A 25,834-nucleotide genomic window follows, 5' to 3' on the forward strand; every position below is an offset into this window, starting at 1 on the left:
AGGATAGCGTAACCACTCAACTATCAAGTCCAATGCCATGGTCATCAACACTTACTTCCTTTTCCTTGGAATAAAAGTAACCCGAAGTAACTCTCGACTCGTTGTCCTATAATCTACTGATCAATAACACACGATCCTGAGAGAAAGATAAGTAACCTAGTTCTTAATCCCCGCAGAAAAGATGATGATGACCAGAATAGAACAACTTGAGAAGAGAAGCAAGAGTCTTACGTTCCCTTCCACAAACAATTCCCTTATGTATAACTAAAGCAATTCTAGACTCAACTTCGACCAGTTTTGCTTAGTAATCCTACAGTCAGTCAGGCTCTGATACCAACGCTGTCGGGACCCCGATCCTAAGCCATAGGAATCCAGCCTGTAACACATCGCATCTCTTTGCGGTCTCACGCACGGTTATCCCCACGGCTGCAGCCTTACCTTAGCCGGGACCTTTTGCGCCTTTTGACTCGCGTATGCAATTGTGTGGCTCGCAAACCGGATACGTATTTATTCTTAATGGGGGTGCAGTAAGCTGGTGCAGTTCCAAGCAAAGCGTCGTAGCAGATTCTACATGTGAGGCAGAGTACATGGCTGCCTCGGAGGCGGCTAAGGAGGGTGTCTGGATGAAGCAGTTCATGACGGATCTTGGAGTGGTGCCAAGCGCACTGAATCCAATAACCTTGTTCTGTGACAACACGGGTGCCATTGCCTTAGCAAAGGAACCACGGTTTCACAAGAAGACCAGACACATCAAACGACGCTTCAACCTCATCCGCGACTACGTCGAGGAAGAGGACGTAAATATATGCAAAGTGCACACGGATCTGAATGTAGCAGACCCGCTGACTAAACCTCTTCCACGGCCAAAACATGATCGACACCAGAACTGTATGGGTGTTAGATTTATTACAATGTAATTCACATGGTGATGTGAGGGCTAGATTATTGACTCTAGTGCAAGTGGGAGACTGTTGGAATTATGCCCTAGAGGCAATGATAAATATAGTTATTATTATAATTCCTGTATCAAGATAATAGTTTATTATCCATGCTATAATTGTATTGAATGAAGACTCATTTACATGTGTGGATACATAGACAAAACACCGTCCCTAGCATGCCTCTAGTTGGCTAGCCAGTTGATCGATGATAGTCAGTGTCTTCTGATTATGAACAAGGTGTTGTTGCTTGATAACTGGATCACGTCATTGGGAGAATCACGTGATGGACTAGACCCAAACTAATAGACGTAGCATGTTGATCGTGTCATTTTGTTGCTACTGTTTTCCGCGTGTCAAGTATTTATTCCTATGACCATGAGATCATATAACTCACTGACACCGGAGGAATGCTTTGTGTGTATCAAACGTCGCAACGTAACTGGGTGACTATAAAGATGCTCTACAGGTATCTCCGAAGGTGTTAGTTGAGTTAGTATGGATCAAGACTGGGATTTGTCACTCCGTGTGACAGAGAGGTATCTCGGGGCCCACTCGGTAATACAACATCACACACAAGACTTGCAAGCAATGTAACTTAGTGTAAGTTGCGGGATCTTGTATTACGGAACGAGTAAAGAGACTTGCCGGTAAACGAGATTGAAATAGGTATGCGGATACTGACGATCGAATCTCGGGCAAGTAACATACCGAAGGACAAAGGGAATGACATACGGGATTATACGAATCCTTGGCACTGAGGTTCAAACGATAAGATATTCGTAGAATATGTAGGATCCAATATGGGCATCCAGGTCCCGCTATTGGATATCGACCGAGGAGTCTCTCGGGTCATGTCTACATAGTTCTCGAACCCGCAGGGTCTGCACACTTAAGGTTCGACGTTGTTTTATGCGTATTTGAGTTATATGGTTGGTTACCGAATGTTGTTCGGAGTCCCGGATGAGATCACGGACGTCACGAGGGTTTCCGGAATGGTCCGGAAACGAAGATTGATATATAGGATGACCTCATTTGATTACCGGAAGGTTTTCGGAGTTACCGGGAATGTACCGGGAATGACGAATGGGTTCCGGGAGTTCACCGGGGGGGGGGGGGGGCAACCCACCCCGGGGAAGCCCATAGGCCTTGGGGGAGACACACCAGCCCTTAGTGGGCTGGTGGGACAGCCCACAAGTGCCCTATGCGCCAAGGAGAAGAAAATCAAGAGAGAAAGAAAAAAAAGGAGGAGGTGGGAAGGAAGGGGGACTCCCTCCCACCAAACCTAGTCCAACTCGGTTTGGGGGGGGGGGGAGAGTCCTCCCCCTTGGACTCGGCCGACCCCCTTGGGGCTCCTTGAACCCCAAGGCAAGGCCCCCTCCCTCCCACCTATATATACGGAGGTTTTAGGGCTGATTTGAGACGACTTTTCCACGGCAGCCCGACCACATACCTCCACGGTTTTTCCTCTAGATCGCGTTTCTGCGGAGCTCGGGCGGAGCCCTGCTGAGACAAGGTCATCACCAACCTCCGGAGCGCCGTCACGCTGCCGGAGAACTCTTCTACCTCTCCGTCTCTCTTGCTGGATCAAGAAGGCCGAGATCATCGTCGAGCTGTACGTGTGCTGAACGCGGAGGTGCCGTCCGTTCGGTACTAGATCGTGGGACTGATCGCGGGATTGTTCGCGGGGCGGATCGAGGGACGTGAGGACGTTCCACTACATCAACCGCGTTCTCTAACACTTCTGCTGTACGGTCTACAAGGGTACGTAGATCACTCATCCCCTCTCGTAGATGGACATCACCATGATAGGTCTTCGTGCGCGTAGGAAATTTTTTGTTTCCCATGCGACGTTCCCCATCAGTGGCATCATGAGCTAGGTTCATGCGTAGATGTCTTCTCGAGTAGAACACAAAAGTTTTTGTGGGCGGTGATGCGTGTTTTGCTGCCCTCCTTAGTCTTTTCTTGATTCTGCGGTATTGTTGGATTGAAGCGGCTTGGACCGACATTACTCGTACGCTTACGAGAGACTGGTTTCATCGTTACGAGTAACCCCCTTTGCTCAAAGATGACTGGCAAGTGACGGTTTCTCCAACTTTAGTTGAATCGGATTTGACCGAGGAGGTCCTTGGATGAGGTTAAATAGCAACTCATATATCTCCATTGTGGTGTTTGCGTAAGTAAGATGCGATCCTACTAGATGCCCTTGGTCACCACGTAAAACATGCAACAACAAAATTAGAGGACGTCTAACTTGTTTTTGCAAGGTATGCTTGTGATGTGATATGGCCAATGATGTGATGTGATATATTGGATGTATGAGATGATCATGTTGTAATAGAAATATCGACTTGCACGTCGATGGTACGGCAACCGGCAGGAGCCATAGGGTTGTCTTTATACTAACGTTTGTGCTTGCAGATGCGTTTACTATTTTGCTAGGATGTAACTTTGGTAGTAATAGCATGAGTAGCACGACAACCCCGATGGCAACACGTTGATGGATTATCATGGTGTGGCGCCGGTGACAAGAAGATCGTGCCGGTGCTTTGGTGATGGAGATCAAGAAGCACCTGATGATGGCCATATCATGTCACTTATGAATTGCATGTGATGTTAATCCTTTTATGCACCTTATTTTGCTTAGAACGACGGTAGCATTATGAGGTGATCTCTCACTAAAATTTCAAGACGAAATTGTGTTCTCCCCGACTGTGCACCGTTGCTACAGTTCGTCGTTTCGAGACACCACGTGATGATCGGGTGTGATAGACTCAACGTTCACATACAACGAGTGCAAAACAGTTGCGCACGCGGAAAACTCGGGTTAAGCTTGACGAGCCTAGCATGTGCAGACATGGCCTCGGAACACATGAGACCGAAAGGTCGATCATGAATCATATAGTTGATATGATTAGCATAGGGATGCTTACCACTGAAACTATACTCAACTCACGTGATGATCGGACTTGGGATAGTGTAAGTGGATCATGAACCACTCAAATGACTAGAGAGATGTACTTTTTGAGTGGGAGTTTAGCATATAATTTGATTAAGTTGAACTCTAATTATCTTGAACATAGTCTAAGTCCACTTTGAATATATTTGTGTTGTAGATCATGGCTCACGCGACAGTCATCCTGAATTTTAATACGTTCCTAGAGAAAGCTAAGTTGAAAGATGATGGAAGCAACTTTGTAGACTGGGCTCGTAATCTTAAGCTAATCTTACAAGCTGGGAAGAAGGATTATGTCCTTAATGCTGCGCTAGGAGATGAACCACCCGCTACGGCTGATCAGGATGTTAAGAACGCTTGGTTAGCACGTAAGGAGGACTACTCAATAGTTCAATGTGCAGTCTTGTATGGCTTAGAACCGGGACTTCAACGTCGCTTTGAGCGTCATGGAGCATTTGAGATGTTCCAGGAGTTGGAGTTTATCTTTTAGAAGAACGCCCGGATCGAGAGGTATGAGACCTCCGATAAATTCTATGCTTGCAAGATGGAGGAAAACTCATCTGTCAGTGAACATGTGCTCAAAATGTCTGGGTACTCAAACCGTCTAGCTGAGCTGGGGATTGAACTCCCGCAAGAAGCTATCACTGACAGAATCCTTCAATCACTGCCGCCAAGCTATAAAGGCTTTGTGTTGAACTACAACATGCAAGGGATGAACAAGTCTCCCGGTGAGTTGTTTGCGATGTTGAAAGTCGCAGAGTCTGAACTCCGTAAAGAGCATCAAGTGTTGGTGGTGAATAAGACCACCAGTTTCAAGAGAAACGGCAAAGGCAAGAAGGGCAATTCGAAGAAGAGCGGCAAGCCTGTTGCCAATCCACCGAAGAAACCCAAGGCTGGACCTAAGCCTGAAACGGAGTGCTACTATTGCAAGGGTATGGGTCACTGGAAGCGCAATTGCCCCAAGTATCTGGCAGATAAGAAGGCGGGCAAAGAAAAATCAGGTATATTTGATATACATGTTATTGATGTATACTTAACCGGCTCTCGTAGTAGTGCCTAGGTATTCGATACCGGTTCTGTTGCTCATATTTGCAACTCGAAACAGGAACTGCGGAATAGACGAAGGCTGGCGAAAGATGAAGTGACGATGCGCGTAGGAAATGGTTCCAAGGTTGATGCAATCGCCGTCAGCACAGTGTCACTTCAGCTACCATCGGGATTAGTGATGAACTTAAATCATTGTTATTTAGTGCCTGCGTTGAGCATGAACATTATATCTGGATCTTGTTTATTGCGAGATGATTACTCTTTTAAGTCAGAGAATAATGGTTGTTCTATTTCTATGAGTAACATCTTTTATGGTCATGCACCGAATGTGAGAGGATTGTTCATATTGAATCTTGATAGCGATACGCATATACATAACATTGAGACCAAAAGAGTTAGAGTAAACAATGATAGCGCCATATTTTTGTGGCACTGCCGCTTGGGTCATATTGGTGCAAAGCGCATGAAGAAACTCCATGCTGATGGACTTTTGGAGTCACTTGACTTTGATTCACTTGACACGTGCAAACCATGCCTCATGGGCAAGATGACTAAGATTCCGATCTCCGGAACAATGGAGCGTGCAAGTGACTTATTGGAAATCATACATACCGATGTGTGTGGTCCAATGAGCGTGGAGGCACGCGGCGGATATCGTTATTTTCTCACCTTCACTGACGATTAGAGTAGGTATGGTTATGTCTACTTGATGAAGCACAAGTCTGAAACATTTGAAAAGTTCAAGAAATTTCAGAGTGAAGTGGAAAATCATCGTAACAAGAAGATCAAGTTCCTACAGTCTGATCGTGGGGGTGAATATCTGAGTTTCGAGTTTGGTGATCACTTAAGAAAATGTGGAATTGTTTCACAGTTGACACCGCCTGGAACACCACAGCGTAATGGTGTGTCCGAACGTCGTAATCGTACTTTGTTAGAGATGGTGCGATCTATGATGTCTCTTACTGATTTGCCGTTATCATTTTGGGGTTATGCATTAGAAACAACTGCATTCACTTTAAATAGGGCACCATCAAAATCCGTTGAGACGACACCATACGAACTGTGGTATGGCAAAAGGCCAAAGTTGTCGTTTCTTAAAGTTTGGGGATGTGATGCTTATGTCAAAAAGCTTCAGCCTGAAAAGCTGGAACCCAAAGCGGAAAAGTGCGCCTTCATAGGTTACCCAAAAGAGACAGTTGGGTACACCTTCTATCTCAAATCCGAGGGCAAAGTGTTTGTTGCTAAGAACGGAGCTTTTCTCGAGAAGGAGTTTCTCTCGAGAGAATTGAGTGGGAGGAAGATAGAACTTGACGAGGTTGTCGAACCTCTCATCCCTCTGGATGGTGGCGCAGGGCAAGGGGAAACCTTTGTCGTTGCGACGCCGGTTGAGGAGGAAGTTAATGATAATGATCTTGAAACTCCAGTTCAAGTTTCTGTTGAACCACGCAGGTCGACGAGATCACGTGCTGCTCCAGAGTGGTACGGTAATCCCGTCTTATCAATCATGTTGTTAGACAACAATGAACCTGCGAATTATGAAGAAGCAATGGTGGGCCCAGATTCCAACAAATGGCTAGAATCCATGAGGTCCGAGATAGGATCCATGTATGAGAACAAAGTGTGGACTTTGGATATACTACCTGAGGGCCGCAAGGCTATTCAGAACAAATGGATCTTTAAGAAGAAGACGGACGCTGACGGTAATGTGACCGTTTATAAAGCTCGACTTGTGGCAAAGGGTTTTTCACAAGTTCCAGGAGTTGACTACGATGAGACTTTCTCACCCGTAGCGATGCTTAAGTCTGTCAGAATCATGTTAGCAATAGCTGCATTTTTCGATTATGAAATCTAGCAGATGGATGTCAAAACGACGTTCCTTAACGGTTTCCTTAAGGAAGAGTTGTATATGATGCAACCCGAAGGTTTTGTCGATCCTAAGAATGCCAACAAGGTGTGCAAGCTCCAGCGATCCATTTATGGACTGGTGCAAGCATCTCGGAGTTGGAACAAACGCTTTGATGAGGTGATCAAAGCATTTGGGTTTATACAAGTGGTTGGAGAATCTTGTATTTACAAGAAAGTGAGTGGGAGCTCTGTGGCGTTTCTGATATTATATGTGGATGACATATTACTGATTGGAAACAACGTAGAGCTTTTGGAGAGCATAAAAGGTTACTTGAATAAAACTTTCTCTATGAAGGACCTAGGAGAAGCTGCTTACATTCTAGGCATTAAGATCTATAGGGATAGATCAAAACGCCTGATAGGACTTTCACAAAGCACATACCTTGATAAAGTTTTGAAAAGGTTCAAAATGGAACAGTCCAAGAAAGGGTTCTTGCCAGTTTTACAAGGTACAAGATTGAGTAAGACTCAGTGCCCAACAACTGATGAAGATAGAGAGCATATGCACTCCGTCCCCTATGCTTCAGCCATAGGTTCTATCATGTATGCGATGCTGTGCACTAGACCGGATGTTAGCCTGGCCATAAGTATGGCAGGTAGGTTCCAGAGTAATCCAGGAGTGGATCACTGGACAGCGGTCAAGAATATCCTGAAGTACCTGAAAAGGACTAAGGAGATGTTTCTCGTGTATGGAGGTGACGAAGAGCTCGCCGTAAAAGGTTACGTCGATGCAAGCTTTGACACAGATCCGGACGACTCTAAGTCGCAAACCGGATACGTATTTATTCTTAATGGGGGTGCAGTAAGCTGGTGCAGTTCCAAGCAAAGCGTCATAGCAGATTCTACATGTGAGGCGGAGTACATGGCTGCCTCGGAGGCGGCTAAGGAGGGTGTCTGGATGAAGCAGTTCATGACGGATCTTGGAGTGGTGCCAAGCGCACTGAATCCAATAACCTTGTTCTGTGACAACACGGGTGCCATTGCCTTAGCAAAGGAACCACGGTTTCACAAGAAGACCAGACACATCAAACGACGCTTCAACCTCATCCGCGACTACGTCGAGGAAGAGGACGTAAATATATGCAAAGTGCACACGGATCTGAATGTAGCAGACCCGCTGACTAAACCTCTTCCACGGCCAAAACATGATCGACACCAGAACTGTATGGGTGTTAGATTTATTACAATGTAATTCACATGGTGATGTGAGGGCTAGATTATTGACTCTAGTGCAAGTGGGAGACTGTTGGAATTATGCCCTAGAGGCAATGATAAATATAGTTATTATTATAATTCCTGTATCAAGATAATAGTTTATTATCCATGCTATAATTGTATTGAATGAAGACTCATTTACATGTGTGGATACATAGACAAAACACCGTCCCTAGCATGCCTCTAGTTGGCTAGCCAGTTGATCGATGATAGTCAGTGTCTTCTGATTATGAACAAGGTGTCGTTGCTTGATAACTGGATCACGTCATTGGGAGAATCACGTGATGGACTAGACCCAAACTAATAGACGTAGCATGTTGATCGTGTCATTTTGTTGCTACTGTTTTCTACATGTCAAGTATTTATTCTAATGACCATGAGATCATATAACTCACTGACACCGGAGGAATGCTTTGTGTGTATCAAACGTCGCAACGTAACTGGGTGACTATAAAGATGCTCTACAGGTATCTCCGAAGGTGTTAGTTGAGTTAGTATGGATCAAGACTGGGATTTGTCACTCCGTGTGATGGAGAGGTATCTCGGGGCCCACTCGGTAATACAACATCACACACAAGCCTTGCAAGCAATGTAACTTAGTGTAAGTTGCGGGATCTTGTATTACGGAACGAGTAAAGAGACTTGCCGGTAAACGAGATTGAAATAGGTATGCGGATACTGACGATCGAATCTCGGGCAAGTAACATACCGAAGGACAAAGGGAATGACATACGGGATTATACGAATCCTTGGCACTGAGGTTCAAACGATAAGATATTCGTAGAATATGTAGGATCCAATATGGGCATCCAGGTCCCGCTATTGGATATTGACCGAGGAGTCTCTCGGGTCATGTCTACATAGTTCTCGAACCCGCAGGGTCTGCACACTTAAGGTTCGACGTTGTTTTATGCGTATTTGAGTTATATGGTTGGTTACCGAATGTTGTTCGGAGTCCCGGATGAGATCACGGACGTCACGAGGGTCTCACCGGGAATGACGAATGGGTTCCGGGAGTTCACCGGGGGGGGGGGGGGGGCAACCCACCCCGGGGAAGCCCATAGGCCTTGGGGGAGACACACCAGCCCTTAGTGGGCTGGTGGGACAGCCCACAAGTGCCCTATGCGCCAAGGAGAAGAAAATCAAGAGAGAAAGAAAAAAAAGGAGGAGGTGGGAAGGAAGGGGGACTCCCTCCCACCAAACCTAGTCCAACTCGGTTTGGGGGGAGAGTCCTCCCCCTTGGACTCGGCCGACCCCCTTGGGGCTCCTTGAGCCCCAAGGCAAGGCCCCCTCCCTCCCACCTATATATACGGAGGTTTTAGGGCTGATTTGAGACGAATTTTCCACGGTAGCCCGACCACATACCTCCACGGTTTTTCCTCTAGATCGCGTTTCTGCGGAGCTCGGGCGGAGCCCTGCTGAGACAAGGTCATCACCAACCTCCGGAGCGCCGTCACGCTGCCGAAGAACTCTTCTACCTCTCCGTCTCTCTTGTTGGATCAAGAAGGCCGAGATCATCGTCGAGCTGTACGTGTGCTGAACGCGGAGGTGCCGTCCGTTCGGTACTAGATCGTGGGACTGATCGCGGGATTGTTCGCGGGGCGGATCGAGGGACGTGAGGACGTTCCACTACATCAACCGCGTTCTCTAACGCTTCTGCTGTACGGTCTACAAGGGTACGTAGATCACTCATCCCCTCTCATAGATGGACATCACCATGATAGGTCTTCGTGCGCGTAGGAAAATTTTTGTTTCCCATGCGACGTTCCTCATCATGAACAACATATGTTTCCAAGTAGTCCATATCCGCGGCCGCGGCTATTCAAATAGATCATAACCCTACAGGGGGTACTTCTTCACACGCGCTCTTGCCACTTATCTCCATGTGCACGTCATGCACCTCGGCAACCTTCAAGCGGAAGCCCAGCGAGGGAGCCGGCCACGACCGTTAACGATGCTAATACTTAGTCCAGGTCTATCGCCTATCTGAGGGTAACCCGCACGGAAGTCCAGCCGAGGTTTCCGCCATGGCCCCGAATGATGTGCGCAGGGTTCCCAAGCCCACCATCCGGGTGCCACTTGTTACACCGTGCCACTGCCTACCGCATCATAGCCCACCCCTGAGGTTAGCGCTACGCACGGCCTCGAACATGACTATAAACACCAGAAACTACTTGCAACTCCTGGACCGAGTACTAAGCGGTTAATAAGTCGAGCGGGGTCATATTTCAGGGCCCAACATGTGGTAGTATCTTGTCTTGGGTTACATACACGGAACTCAGTTCCTAAGGACGGTTCCAATGAAACAACCCGCCATGTACTCCTACATAACCTTTCACCGGTACCTTTACCAAATCAGGTTCAACACACCACCTTACTTACTGAACACATTCTCACAATTCTGTTCATCACCCAGATGACAGACCATACACAACTCTAAGCATAGCATGCATAGCATGATAAGGCACATCATGGCTCAAGCATCTACCAGATATGCTAGGTTGCAAGGTTCAGCTATTTACTGTGACAAGGACAGGTCATGCAAAGGAAGTGGGTTCAACTAACGTGATAAAAGCAGTGAAAGCATTTTGACCTAATGCAATAAGTAAGAGCAGGAGCGAGAACATGGGATTTATCGGGATGATAAAAAAGGTTGCTTGCCTTGTTGCTCAGCAGAGGGGTGATATCCGTCAGTCGGATAATCGGACGTATCCGGAGGGGCGGAGCCTACCCGAATAACAACAATCAATCAATATCAAACATATGCAACAAAATGATGCATGAAATGCAATGTAGCATGGTTTGAGATGACTAGCAGAACCCTTTGGGGTGATCTTGATTTGAAATCATAATTCAAATATCATTTGAATTATAATTTATCAAATTCTTTTAATTCATTTGACTTGATGCTGTTTCATTACTTTGTTTTTCATGCATGAAAATAGCACCATTGGATTCCTTGGATTTTCTGATCCATTTACATATATTATTTGTCAAATTTGGAGTTATATTCAATTTCCTATGAATTTCCAAAGTTTTAAACTTATTCTGGAATTATTTTTAAACAGAAAAGTCTTTATTGCATGAGCAGGTCCAACTGGCCGTTGAAAGTCAAACGTGACCAGTGGGACCCACTGGTCAGTGACTCTGGCCAGTTTTAATTTAGATTTAACTTAATTAGTTAATTAACAAAGAAGGACCCACCTGTCAGTGTCTGATTAAGTTAATTAAATAAGTTATTTTTATTTTCATTAAACTTAATTAGCTAGGGGCTGGCCCCACCTGTCATAGGCTGAGGGGGGTCAGATCCATCAGCGGCGAGGTCGACCTCGCCGGCGGTGAGCCTCCGACGATCACCAGAACGGCGGAGGGGCTCAGGAACGCATCTCCGACGACCAAATGCACGGCGGAGGGCACCAAACGAATCAACACACAGCCGCAGTTCCATTTCTGCAAAGACCCGAGGCTAAGATGGCCGGAGATGACGCCGACGACGAGCTTGGCGGCGGCCGAAACTCGGGCTATGTTGGGATCGACGAAACCGAAGGCAAAATGAGTGGGGCTGGGCTCCTACAGCATCTACGCGACGTACTGAAGCCATTGGTGGCCTCAGAATGACCAGCCGATCACCGGAGAGCTACCGGCGACGAGGTCCTGTAGCGGATCTCGTCGGGCTCCGGTGGCATCGGGGTCTAGAGGAAGGGATCGAGGGGGAAAACTTAGGGGAAAGGACCTTGAGCTCATGGGGAGTGCAGAGGCGTCGAGAGTGGGCGCGGGGATGGCCTGAGGAGGGAGAACGACGGCGGCGAAGCTCCGGTGACCCGAGGAGGAAGATGATGGTGTCACGGCGTTTCAGAGCTCCTAGGCGTCGAGTGACTAGCTGGATGGCTTCAAGGGATCACGGCGAAGCTGTTGCACGGCTCAGGAGAGAGGGAGAGGGGCATGAGCAACCGCGAGCTCGAGCTCAAGCTTCGGTCATGGTGTCCGAGAGAGAGAGAGAAGAGAGCAGGGCGGATGGGGAGGGGATGAGCTCGGGGAGGCCTCAGGGAGCTGATCCCCGTTCGTGCAAGCGCGACGCGGTGGCCAGGCAGGCATGCAGCTACGTGGGCGTGACGGGGAACGCGGCGGCCACCTCCTGCTCCGACTGGCAGGAGGAAGACGACAGGCTAAGGTGGGCTAGGCCTCAGGTAAGTGCTAGATAGAGCTTTTTCTATTTTCTTTCTTTTCTGTTTTCTGTTTATTCTTTCTGACATTTGTTTTGTTTTATTTTTGGCTCCAAACTATTCCTATAATAGTTTGAAAAATACCAGAGTGTTAGTTGGAATATTTCCAACCACTCATCAAGTTTTCAACATTTTTGAAAACTTTGAATAATTTGGAAACAAAAATATAATTGATTTCAGTAGCTTTTAACTTAAATTTAAAATGCCAAAAGTAGTTTGAAAATAAGTTTCATCTCTGGTATTTTGTTTTCAATCTTTATCAGAAAAGGTGAACTTTTCTTAAGGCCATTTTGGGTTCATTGATTTGACATCAATTTTGAAATGCTTTTGAATGAGGGGTTGCTAGGGTTTTGCTTTGGTTTTCTTGCTTTGCTTTTGGGTTTTCATTTCATTTCCTTGGATGCATTGAAAGAAAACATGAGCACATCTTACTAAACCTAATAGGGATCAGGGATGTGATAATCTCCATGAAGATCATGCACAACTTTGTATTGACGATCCAAGAGAGAGAAGAAGCCATCTAGCTACTAGCTATGGACCCGAAGGTCTATGCTGAACTACTCATGCATCATCAGAGAGGCAATGGTGTTGATGAAGAAGCCCTCTGTATCCGAATCCCCCCTCCGGCAGGGCACCAGAACGTGTCCCAGATGGGATCTTGCGGAGACAGAAGCTTGCGGCGGCGGAAAAGTATTTTCGTGGACCTATCCCATGGTTTTGGATTTTTCGGGGATTTATAGGCGGAAGAAGTAGGGTAGAGGAGACACAGGGGGCCCACAAACCTGCTAGGCGCGGCCCCCCCGGCCGTGGCTAGGGGGCTTGTGGCCTCCCCTGACGCCCTCTGCCTTGGTTCTCAAGCTCCCTTCGTATCTTCTATTCTGGAAAAAAATCTTTTCGGAGGTTTTATTCCGTTTGGACTGTGTTTAATATTCTCCTCTAAAAAGGGTAAAAAACATGGAAAAAACATGAACTAACACTTGGCACTGAGTTAATAAATTAGTCCCAAAAAAGATATAAAAGGCATACAAAACATCCAAAGTTTGACAAGATAATAGCATGGAACCATAAAAAATTATAGATATGTTGGAGACGTATCAAGCATCCCCAAGCTTAACTCTTGCTCGTCCTCGAGTAGGGAAGTGATAAAGACTGAATTTTTGATGTGGAATGCTACCTAGAATATTTGTCCTTTGTAACTTCTTTCAGGTGACATGAATGTTCAGATCCGTAAGATTCAAAAAAATAGTTTGCTATTGACATGAAAACAATAATACTTCAAGCAAACTAGTAAGGTAATCATGAACTTTTGAAATATCAAGGCCAAAGAAAATTATCCGTACAAAGTCATATAGTCTGGTTATGCTCCGTCATCCCCACACAACTAATTTAAATCATGCACAACCCCGGTATTGGCCAAGTAATTGTTTTCACACTCTTACTTTCTCAAACCTTTTTCAACTCTCACGCAATACATGAGCGTGAGCCATTGATATAGCACTTATAGGTGGAATAGAGTGTGGTGAAGGTTGTAAGGAAAAAAGTAGGAGATGGTCACATCAACTCGGCGTATCAAAGGGCTATGGAGATGCCCATCAATAGATATTAATGTGAAAGAGTAGGGATTACCATGCAATGGATGTACTTAGAGCTATAAGTATGTGAAATCTCAAAAGGAGAACTAGTGGGTGTGAATCCAACTTGCTTGCTCACGAAGACCTAGGGGAATTTTGAGGAAGCCCATCATTGGAATATACAAGCCAAGTTATATAATGAATATTCCCACTAGTATATGGTGGTGACAAAACAAGAGACTCTCAATCATGAAGAACATGGTGCTATTATGAAGCAAAAGTGTGGAAAAAGATAGTAGCATTGTCCCTTCTCTCTTTTTCTCTCTTTTTTTGGGCTCTTTGTCCTCTTTCCATATATTTTTTTGTGGGAAACTTTGGCCTCCTTTTTTTTATTTCCTCACATGGGACAATGCTCTAATAATGATGATCATCACACTTTTATTTACTCACAGCTGAAAGCTTAGAACAATGATGACTCTTATAGGAAATGCCTCCAGCAGTGTACCGGGATGTGCAACGATCTAGCTTAGCATATGACTCGCTAGCTATCTTACGATCATGCAATGGCAATATGTAAGCACAAGTCATGAGACAGAACGGCGGGAGTTGCATGGCAATATATCTCGGAATGGCTATGAAAAGGCCATGATTTGTAGGTATGGTAGCTGTTTTGAGGAAGGTCTATAGTAGTTTTGTGTACCGGAGAAAGTTGCGCGACACTAAAGAGGCTAGCAATGGTGGAAGGTGAAAGTGCATCTATACCATGGACTCACATTAGTCATGAAGAACTCACATACTTATTGCGAAAGTTTTTATTAGTAATCGAAACAAGGTGCTAAATGCATACTCCTAGGGGAAGGGTTGGTAGGTGTTAACCATCGCGCAATCCCGACCGCAACACAAAGGATGACAATCAATAAATCAATTATGCACCGACTTCCTAACATGGCGGTTCACCATACGTGCATGTTACGGGAATCACTAACTTCAACATAAGTATTTCTAGATTCACAACACCCTACTAACATGAATCTTAATATTACCAAATCCATGTCTCAATACTAATTGAGAGGAATCAAATTTCGCTTTCTAATCAATGCACATGAATATGGAAGTTTTATTGTATCCTCTTCGTGTGCCTATCATCTTTAGGACCACTTTCATAGCACAGGCCAACTACCAAGTTACATAGAGAGAGCACTCTCAAAAGATATAAGTGAAGATCGGGAGTTCTTATTTCTCCAAAATATGACACTGCCGTGCTGCAAAAAGATCTAAGTGAAGCACTAGAGCAAAGTTATCTAGCTCAACAGATATAAGTGAAGCACATGTGAGCTAAATTGCCTAACTCAAAAGATATAAGCGAAGCTCAACGAGTATTCTAGCAAATTCACGATGAGTGCATGTCTCTCTCAAAAGGTGTGCATCGAGGATGATTGTGACACAATAAAAAGAAAAGACTCCTATAATACACGACGCTCCAAGAAAAACACATATCATGTGGTGAATAAAAATATAGCTCCAAGTAATGTTACCGATGGATTGAAGACGAAAGAGGGGATGCCTTCCCGGGGCATCCGCAAGCTTAGGCTTTTTGGTGTCCTTGAATTTGGCTTGGGATGCCTTGGGCATCCCCAAGCTTGAGCTCTTTCCACTATTTATCCATTTGTCCATGAGAACATCACCCAAAACTTGAAAATTTCACAACACAAAACTTAAACAGAAACTCGTGATATCATTAGCACAAGACAACAAACTACCACCTCTTGAGGTACTGTAGCAAAATTGATTTTTATTTATATTTGTGTTAGATTACTGTATTCTCACTTTTCGATGGCTAATACCCCCGATACTATCCATAGTTTCATCTAAATAAGCAATCAACACAACAAAAACAGAATCTGTCAAAAATAGACCAGTCTGTAGCAATCTGTATACTTCGTATACTTCTCGTATCTCAAAAATTCTGAACAATTACGACAGTATGGGCAATTGGCATATCAACCAGCAGAAAAAAGAATCAACTCAAAATCTCTTTCTGGATAAAAAATAAAAATAATTTCGTGAGCGAAAAGTTTCTGTCTTTTTCCAGCATGATCAAACAACCAACACCAAACTAGTCATAAAGGTTTTACTTGGACCAAACACAAAAAGAAACACAAAAGACATAATCATAATAGAATTATGATGGTGTGGACGCGACAAAACAGAAAGCAAAAAAGCAAAGATAAGTTCATTGGGTTGCCTCCCAACAAGCGCTATTGTTTAACGCCCTTAGCTCGGCATAAGGCGATAGAATCACATATCGTCGTCTTTGTTACTCAAACCATAAGTAGCCCTCATCATGGATTCATAAGGCAATCTTATTTTATTTCTAGGAAAATGTTCCATGCCCTTCTTTAAAGGAAATTGAAATCTAATATTCCCTTCCTACATATCGATGACAACACCAATAGTCCTTAGGAAAGGTCTACCAAGAATGATAGGACATGTAGGATTGCAATCAATATGAAGCACAATGAAATCTATGGGTTGATACGTCTATTTTGCATCATGTTTTCATTTTGATATTTATCGCTTCTTTGACTGTTATTTCACTTCACGGTACTATTCTTATGCCTTTTCTATCTTATTTTGCAAGGTTTACATGAAGAGGGAGAATACCGGCAACTGGAATTCTGGCGTGAAAGTGGAGCAAAGTTGAGAAACCTATTCTGCGCAACTCCAAAGCCGTGAAAATCAACGGGGATTTTTTTCCCAATTTATCAAAAATACTGGGCCGAAGAAGTGCCAGAGGGGCACCAGGGGGTGCCCACAAGCCTGCACGGCGCGGCCACCCCCCAGGCCGCGCCATGGGGGCTTGTGGGCAGGCCACTGGCCCACTGGCCCCCTCTTTTGCTATATGGAGGGTTTCGTCCAGGCAAAAATTGAGGAGGAGCTTTTTCGTGGTTTTGCCGCCGCCACGAGGCGGAACTTGAGCAGAACCAATCTAGAGCTCCGGCAGGACGATCTTGTCGGGGAAACTTCCCTCCCGGAGGGGACTCGTCACCATCGTCATCACCAACACTCCTCTCATCGGAGGGGACTCGTCACCATCAACATCTTCATCAACACCATCTCATCTCCAAACCCTAGTTCATCACTTGTAACCAATCTCAGTCTCGCGACTCCGATTGGTACTTGTAAGGTTGCTAGTAGTGTTGATTACTCTTTGTAGTTGATGCTAGTTGGATTACTTGGTGGAAGAGTTTATGTTCAGATCCTTGATGCTACTCATTACCTCTCAGGTCATGAATGTGATTATGCTTTGTGAGTAGCTACTTTTGTTACTTGTTGCTTGCTACAAATCATCTCACCACACAATCACTTGTTACCGACAATTTCAGTGCGTGCAGATTTTACCTTGCTGGAAACCACTTGTGAGATCCTTCTGCTCCTCGTTCGGTTCGACACTCTTACTTATCGAAAGGACTACAGTTGATCCCCTATACTTGTGGGTCATCAAGACACTTTTCTAGCACCGTTGCCGGGGAGTGAAGCGCCTCTAGTAAGTGGAACTTGGTAAGGAAACATTCATATAGTGTGTTGAAATTTGTTGTCACTTGTCACTATGGATACTAATCCTTTGAGGGGCTTGTTCGGGGTATCTTCACCTTGAACGGAAGCACAAATAGTTGCTCCTCAACCTGCTGCACCTACCGAAAATATTTGCTTTCAATTTCCCTCGGGTATGCTTGAGAAACTGCTAGCTAATCCTTTTATAGGAGATGGAACATCACATCCAGACTTGCATCTGATCTATGTAGATGAAGTTTGTGGTTTATTCAAGCTTGCAGGTGTGCCCGAGGATGAGGTCAAGAAGAATGTCTTTCCTTTATCTTTGAAGGATAATGCGTTGACATGGTATAGGCCATGTGATGATACTGTATCATGGGCCTACAATCGGTTGAAATTGGAATTTCATCAAAAGTTTTATCCTATGCATTTAGTACATCGTGATCGAAATTATATTTACAATTTTTGGCCCCGTGACAGAGAAAGCATCGCTCAAGCTTGGGGGAGGCTTAAATCAATGCTATATTCATGCCCCAATCATGAGCTCTCGAGAGAAATTATCATTCAGAACTTCTATGCTCGGCTTTCTCATGATGATGGCACCATGCTTGACACTTCTTATACGAGTTCTTTTATCAAGAGAGATATTGACTTCAAATGCAATATATTGGAGAGAATTAAACACAACTCTGAAGATTGGGAGCTTGAAGAAGGTAAGGAGTCAGGTATGAATTTCACGTTTGATTGCGTTAAATCCTTTGTCGAGACAAATACCTTTAGTGATTTTAGCGATATGTATGGACTTGACTTTGAGATAGTAGCTTCACTGTGTGAATCTTTTGCTGCTCATATTGATCTCCCCAAAGAGAAGTGGTTTAAATATCCTCCTCCTTTAGAAGTCAATGTAGTTCAACCCATTCCAGTTCAAGAGAAATTCATTGCCTATAATGATCCTGTTGTTCCCAGTGCTTACATTGAGAAACCACCTTTCCCTGTTAGGATAAAGGATCATTCTAAAGCTTCAACGGTGATACATAGAGGCTATATTAGAACACCTACACCCCCTGAGAAAATTAGAGTTGAACCTAGCATTGCTATTATCAAAGATCTTTTGTCTGAAGAAGTTGAGGGACATAATATTCACTTATGTGAAGATGCTGCTAGAATTGCTAATCCTCACGCTAGAGGCAAACATAGGCCTGTTGTTGGCATGCTGTCGTTTCTGTTAAGATAGGAGATCATTGTTATCATGGCTTATGTGACGTGGGTGCTAGTGTTAGTGCAATACCTCAATCCTTATATGATGAACTCAAAGATGAGATTGCACGTGTTGAGATAGAGCCTATTGATGTCACTATTCAGCTTGCCAATAGAGATACTGTTAGAGCATATATCTCCATATGTGTTTTTGGTAATTGATGACAATTTCTATGGACTAATGGTTGCCTTAAGTTATATTTATATGATTTGTCCATAGGCACTTCTTGAAGTCCATCTGTTGGGTTCAAGGAGTTTATATGATGACCAAGGTGGTATTCAAGGTATTATCCAAAGAATGGTCATAGAGACACAAGGTTGATCAAGATCGTCAGACAAAGAGTAAATCAAGATGATCAACACACAAAGCATACAAGATGTACCGAGAGGGATCAAGTGATCCCATGGTATGGTAAGAATTGTCCAGTACGTATTTGTGTACTAACCCATGGTCTTTGTGAGAATTCTATGTGGGGGTTAGGTGTGTTTCCATGGGCTTGCGTCTAGAGGAAGATCTCATACAACCCACAAAGGATGACGTCAAGTGGTGATTGTCATCAAGATTGCAGTGTGCAAGTTCAAGTGGATCAGCACGAAGATATCATGCTTGAAGCTTGCCGTCCATTGTGGTGGCAATGGACTTGTGAAGATATGCTGAAGAGTGGCTCACCCATAGTGAGTATGGGGGAGCAATCAACTAGTCTTCATCAAGCCAACGCAATCAAGAAGGGTGGTCCATCTTGAGGAAGCCAAGATCATCATCATCTAGCTCAAGAGGACGAGGTGCAAGGTATAGGTTTGCCCTTGATAGGTTTTCTGTTGAGGATAGATTGTTGTACTGTCAAGGGGGGCTCTCAAGTGAGTAGCTTGATTGTATCGTTCGTTGAGAGCTCAAACCATTTGCATCCTTGCATCATACTTCTTGGTTCTTGTTTGGTGTTTCTCTTTGTGAGTTTTAGAGCTTATGGCCATCTTCATGACAAGCTCGAGTTCATCGAAAACGGAGTCCATATGCATCTACTATGATGTTTTCGATGTTGGAGTTTTTGCCGGTTCTTCATTCATAGAGGATTCACATCTCTATATCATTGGCATTTTCATATCTGCATGGTCTTAAGGTTTCCTGAATCCAACAAGCTTGGGTTTGCTCGATTCGGAGCTCGTATGCGAAAGTTATGGTTGTTTCAGTGGCGAGCGGTAATACCACTGGACCTAGCGGTAGTACCGCTAGAGTTGGCGGTAGTACCGCTGGCCCTAGCGGTAGTACCGCTAGAGCTGGCGGTAGTACCGCTGTCCCAGCGGTAGTACCGCGCCTGGTCAGCGGTAGTACCGCTCCAGGACTTTAGTACCGTCAGCTTTGCGGCTGTACTTCGTCGGACTTTTTGCAAAGACTTTCTTGGCGGTGGTTGGCCCGGTAGTATCCCTGCGCTACCATGGGCTCAGCGGTAGTACCACTGCAGCCAGCGGTAGTACCGCTGGAGGGTCAGTGGTAGTACCGTTGGAGCCAGCGGTAGTACCGCTGGACTCGGGCTGTAAGTGGGGGTAACGGTCTGATCCCTTCCCCCACTATATAAAGGGGGTCTTCTTCCCCCTTGGCCTCATCCATCCGTTGAGCTCATGTTCTACCTCCATTGTTGACCTTCTTAGAGCTTGCTAACTCTCAATCCCTCCAATGATTCTTGCTTGTTCTTGAGGGAAAAGAGAGAGGAGATCTAGATCCACATCTCCACCAATCACTTTCTCCTCTATGTGAGGGGAACCCCTTGGATCTAGATCTTGGAGTTCTTTGTGAGCTCCTTGTTCTTCCTCTCATATTTCTCCATAGCTTTTGTTGTTGTGGAGGGATTTGAGTGTGAGGGACTTGACCACTTCGTGTGTTCTTGCCATTGCATTAGTTGCATCGGTTTGAGTTCTCCACGGTGACACGTGGAAGTGAAGTTTGAGAAGCTTATTACCTTTGGTACTTAGTACCCTAGATATTGTTCTTTGTGGATGCTTTGGCGTCCTAGAAGCTTGGTGGTGTCTCGGAGCTCAATCATTGTGGTGTAAAGCTCCGGGCAAGCGTCGGGGTCTCCAATTAGGTTGTGGAGATTGCCCCGAGCAATTTGTACGGGTACCGGTAACCGCCCCCAAGGGTTGCCACGTGTACGGGTTTGGTGACCACCCCCAAGGTTTGCCATTTGTACGGGTTCGGTGACCGCCCTCAAGGGTCCCTTAGTGGAATCACGGCATCTTGCATTGTGCAAGGGCGTGAGGAGATTATGGTGGCCTTAGTGGCATCTTGGGGAGCATTGTGCCTCCACACCGCTCCAATGGAGATTAGCATCCGCAAGGGTGTGAACTTCGGGATACATCATCGTCTCCGCGTGCCTCGGTTATCTCTTACCCTTTACTTATGCACTTTACTTATGCACTTTACTTTGTGATAGCCATATTGTTTATTGTCATATATCTTGCTATCACTTAGTTGTTTATCTTGCTTAGCATAAGTTGTTGGTGCACATAGGTGAGCCTAGTTGTTGTAGGTTTTGTGCTTGACAAATTAAACGTTAGTTTTATTCCGCATTTGTTCAAGCCTAAACCGTAATTATTTTAAAGCGCCCATTCACCCCCCTCTAGGCGACATCCACGTCCTTTCAATTGGTATCAGAGCAAGGTCTCTCTTTATTAGGTTTAACCACCTAGAGAGTAAGGATGTCTACTAGGGGTTTAGGATTCACTGACACTCTTAGTTTCGATGGCACAAATTTTTATGTTTGGGAAATTCGCATGCTTAATCATTTTAGGGTCATGGACCCAAGTTTGGAGCGAGTTGTAGATATGGGTTTTTCTCCTCCAAAGGATTCTCAAAGTATATCTTTAGAGGATGAGAAAAACTCTTATCTCAATGCTCAAGCTTCTAATGTGCTTTTTGATGCTTTGAGCAATGTAGTTATATTTCAACTCATGCCATTCCGGGATGCTCATGAGTTGTGGACAAAGCTTCAAGATAAATATGGTGTGTCCAAGATTTGTAGGGATGATTGTTCTCCCTCCACCTCCGGTCATGTGGTCTTCTCAACTTCATCTACTTCACCTACATGTGGATTGCCACAAGGTAATGATATGGTGAGTAGTGGTGACCATTGCAATAATGATAGTGGGTTTATTGTTGATGATCCTTCATCACTATATTATTGCAATGCTTCAACTTTGGGCGTTAACACTTCGAGTACTCTAAATGTTTCACATGCTTGTGTTGATAGTCCGTGCATATCATGTAAAAACTGCCTGTCTAAATCTCATGATGATATGCTTCCTATATCTTGTTGCCATGATAAAAATGTATATATTTCCTCGAGTTGTTGTGCTAACAATGTAGAGGAAATTCATCACTCCATGGAACAAGATGTGGCCTTGAATGATGCTTCAAGGGACCCTACATCATCATCTATTGTGACTCACTTTTGCCTTATGGCTAAGGCTTCAAATATATCTTGCTATCACTTAGTTTTTTATCTTGCTTAGCATAAGTTGTTGGTGCACATAGGTGAGCCTAGTTGTTGTAGGTTTTGTGCTTGACAAATTAAACGTTAGTATTATTCCGCATTTGTTCAAGCCTAAACCGTAATTATTTTAAAGCGCCTATTCACCCCCCCTCTAGGCGACATCCACGTCCTTTCAGATACTATCTGCCCTGTGGGAATTGTTAGGGATGTTGAAATCTTGTGTGGTAAAACGAAGTATCCTGCTGATTTCCTCGTTCTTGCTACCGCACAAGATAGCTTTTGTCCCATCATATTTGGTAGACCTTTTCTCAATACTGTCAATGCTCATATTGATTGTGAGAAGCAATCTGTCACTGTTGGCTTTAAAGGTGTGTCACATGAGTTCAATTTCTCTAAGTTTGGTAGACAACCTCATGAAAAGGAGTTGCCTAGTAGGGATGAAACTATTGCCTTAGCCTCTATTGCCGTGCCTCCTACAGATCCTTTAGAGCAATACTTGCTTGAGCATGAAAATGATATGCATATGGATGAAAGGGATGAGATTGGTAGAGTTGTCTTAGAACAATATCCTATCCTTAAGAATAACTTGCTTGTTGAACTGCTTGGGATCCACCCCCACCAAAGGGTGATCATGTGTTCGAGCTTAAACAGTTGCCTGATACTCTTAAGTATGCCTATCTTGATGAAAAAGAGATATATCCTGTTATTATTAGTGCTAGCCTCTCAGAGCATGAAGAAAAGAAGTTACTAAAAACTCTGAGGAAGCACCGTGCAGCTATTGGATATACTCTTGATGATCTTAAGGGCATTAGTCCTACCCTATGCCAGCACAAGATTAAAACTGATCTTGACTTCAAACCAGTTGCTGATCATCAAAGGAGACTAAATCCTAAGATGAAAGAAGTAGTGAGAAAAGAAATACTAAAGCTCCTGGAAGCAGGTATCATTTATCCTGTTGCTCACAGCGATTGGGTGAGTCCGGTGCATTGCGTTCCTAAGAAGGGAGGCATTACCGTTGTCCATAATGATAAGGATGAATTGATCCCACTGAGGATTATTACTGGCTATAGGATGGTGATCAATTTTAGGAAATTGAATAAAGCCACTAGGAAAGATCATTACCCTTTGCCTTTTATCGACCAAATGCTAGAAAGGATGTCCAAACACACACACTTCTGCTTTTTAGACGGTTATTCTGGTTTCTCCCAAATACCAGTTGCACAATCTGATCAGGAGAAAACCACTTTCACCTGTCGTTTCGGTACCTTTGCCTATATATGTATGCCTTTTGGCTTATGTAATGCACCTGCCATCTTTCAAAGATGTATGATGGCTATATTCTCTGACTTTTGTGAAAAGATTGTCGAGGTTTTCATGGATGACTTCTCCGTTTACGGGTCTTCCTTTGATGATTGCCTCGGCAACCTTGAATGAGTCGTGTAGAGATGTAAAGAAACCAATCTTGTCTTGAATTGGGAGAAGTGTCACTTTATGGTTAATGAAGGCATCGTCTTAGGACATAAAATTTCTGAAAGAGGTATTGAAGTCGATAAGGCTAAGGTTGATGCAATCGAGAAAATGCCATACCCCACAGATATCAAAGGGATAAGAAGTTTCCTTGGTCATGCTGGTTTCTATAGAAGGTTCATTAAAGACTTCTCTAAGATTTCTAGGCCTCTTACCAATCTCTTGCAAAAGGATATTCCTTTGGTCTTTGACGAGGATTGTGAGGAAACCTTCGAAATACTTAAGAGGGCTTTGATAACTGCACCTATTGTTCAACCACCTGATTGGAACTTGCCTTTTGAGATCATGTGTGACGCTAGTGATTATGTTGTTGGTGCTGTTCTAGGGCAAAGAGTCGATAAGAAGTTGAATGTTATTCACTACGCTAGTAAAACTCTAGACAGTGCCCAGAGAAACTATGCCACTACGGAGAAGGAATTTTTAGCAGTCGTGTTTGCATGTGAAAAGTTCAGGTCTTAGATAGTAGATTCCAAAGTCATTATTCACACTGATCACGCTGCTATTAAGTACCTAATGGAGAAGGAAGACGCTAAACCTAGACTTATCAGATGGGTTCTCTTGCTACAAGAATTTTATTTGCACGTTGTCGATAGGAAGGGTACTAATAACCCACTAGCAGATAACTTGTCTAGGTTGGAGAACGTTCTTGATGACCCACAACCTATTGATGATAGATTTCCCGATGAGCAACTGAATGTCATCAATGCTTCACGTAGTGCACCGTGGTATTCTGACTATGCAAACTATGTCGTTGCCAAATACATACCACCTAGTTTCACGTACCATCAAAAGAAGAAATTCTTCTTTGACTTGAGACATTACTTTTAGCATGATCCTCACCTTTATAAGGAAGGAGTAGATGGTGTTATTAGACGTTGTGTACCTGAACATGAACAGGGACATATCCTACAGAAGTGTCACTCCAAGGCCTACGGAGGACACCATGCGAGAGATAGACCTACACACAAGGTATTGCAATCAGGTTTCTATTGGCCCACTCGCTTCAAGGATGCCCGTAAGTTTGTATTGTCTTGTGACGAATGTCAAAGAATAGGTAATATCGGTAAACGTCAGGAAATTCCTATGAACTATTCACTTGTCATTGAACCATTTGATGTTTGGGGCTTTGATTATATGGGACCTTTTCCAAAATCCAACGGGTGTACGCATATCCTAGTTGCTGTTGATTACGTCACTAAGTGGGTAGAAGCTATCCCCACTAGTAGTGCTAATCACAACACCTCTATCAAGATGCTGAAAGAAGTTATCTTCCCTAGATTTGGAGTCCCTGGATATATAATGACCGATGGTGGTTCACACTTCATTCATGGTGCTTTCCGTAAAACGCTTGCTAAGTACGATGTCAACCATAGAATTGCGTCTCCCTACCACACTCGGTCCAGTGGTCAGGTAGAGCTAAGTAATAGAGAGATTAAACTGATTCTGCAAAAGACTATCAATAGGTCTAGAAAGAATTGGTCTAAGAAGCTCGATGATGCACTGTGGGCTTATAGAACTGCCTATAGGAATCCCATGGGCATGTCTCCATACAAAATGGTGTACGGTAAAGCATGTCACTTACCTCTTGAGCTAGAGCATAAATCTTATTGGGCAACCAAAGAGCTCAACTTTGATTTCAAACTTGCCGGTGAGAAGAGGTTATTTGATATTAGCTCGCTTGATGAGTGGAGAACTCAGGCATATGAGAATGCCAAGTTGTTCAAAGAGAAGGTTAAGAGGCGGCATGATAAGAGGATACAAAAGCGTGAGTTCAATGTAGGTGATTATGTCTTGCTATATAACTCTCGTTTAAGATTCTTTGCAGGCAAGCTTCTCTCTAAATGGGAAGGTCCCTATGTTGTTGAGGAAGTATATCGTTCCGTGCTATCAAGATCAACAACACGGAAGGTAATTGTCCGAGAGTGGTAAATGGGCAAAGAATCAAGCATGATATTTCAGGTACTCCCATAAATGTTGAAAGCAATATCATCAATACCATAACTCCGGAAGAATACCTAAGGGATATTTATCAGCCTGTTTCAGACTCCGAAAACGAAGAGGTATGTGATTCGGTAAGAAAACATAGTCCAAAACTTTTCCGGTAGGAAATTTTCTCCGTTTTGGAAATTTTGAAAAAATACAAAAATTGGAA

Source organism: Hordeum vulgare, chromosome 2H (genome assembly GCF_904849725.1).
Source record: "Hordeum vulgare subsp. vulgare chromosome 2H, MorexV3_pseudomolecules_assembly, whole genome shotgun sequence".
In the NCBI taxonomy this organism is placed as follows: Eukaryota; Viridiplantae; Streptophyta; class Magnoliopsida; order Poales; family Poaceae; genus Hordeum; species Hordeum vulgare.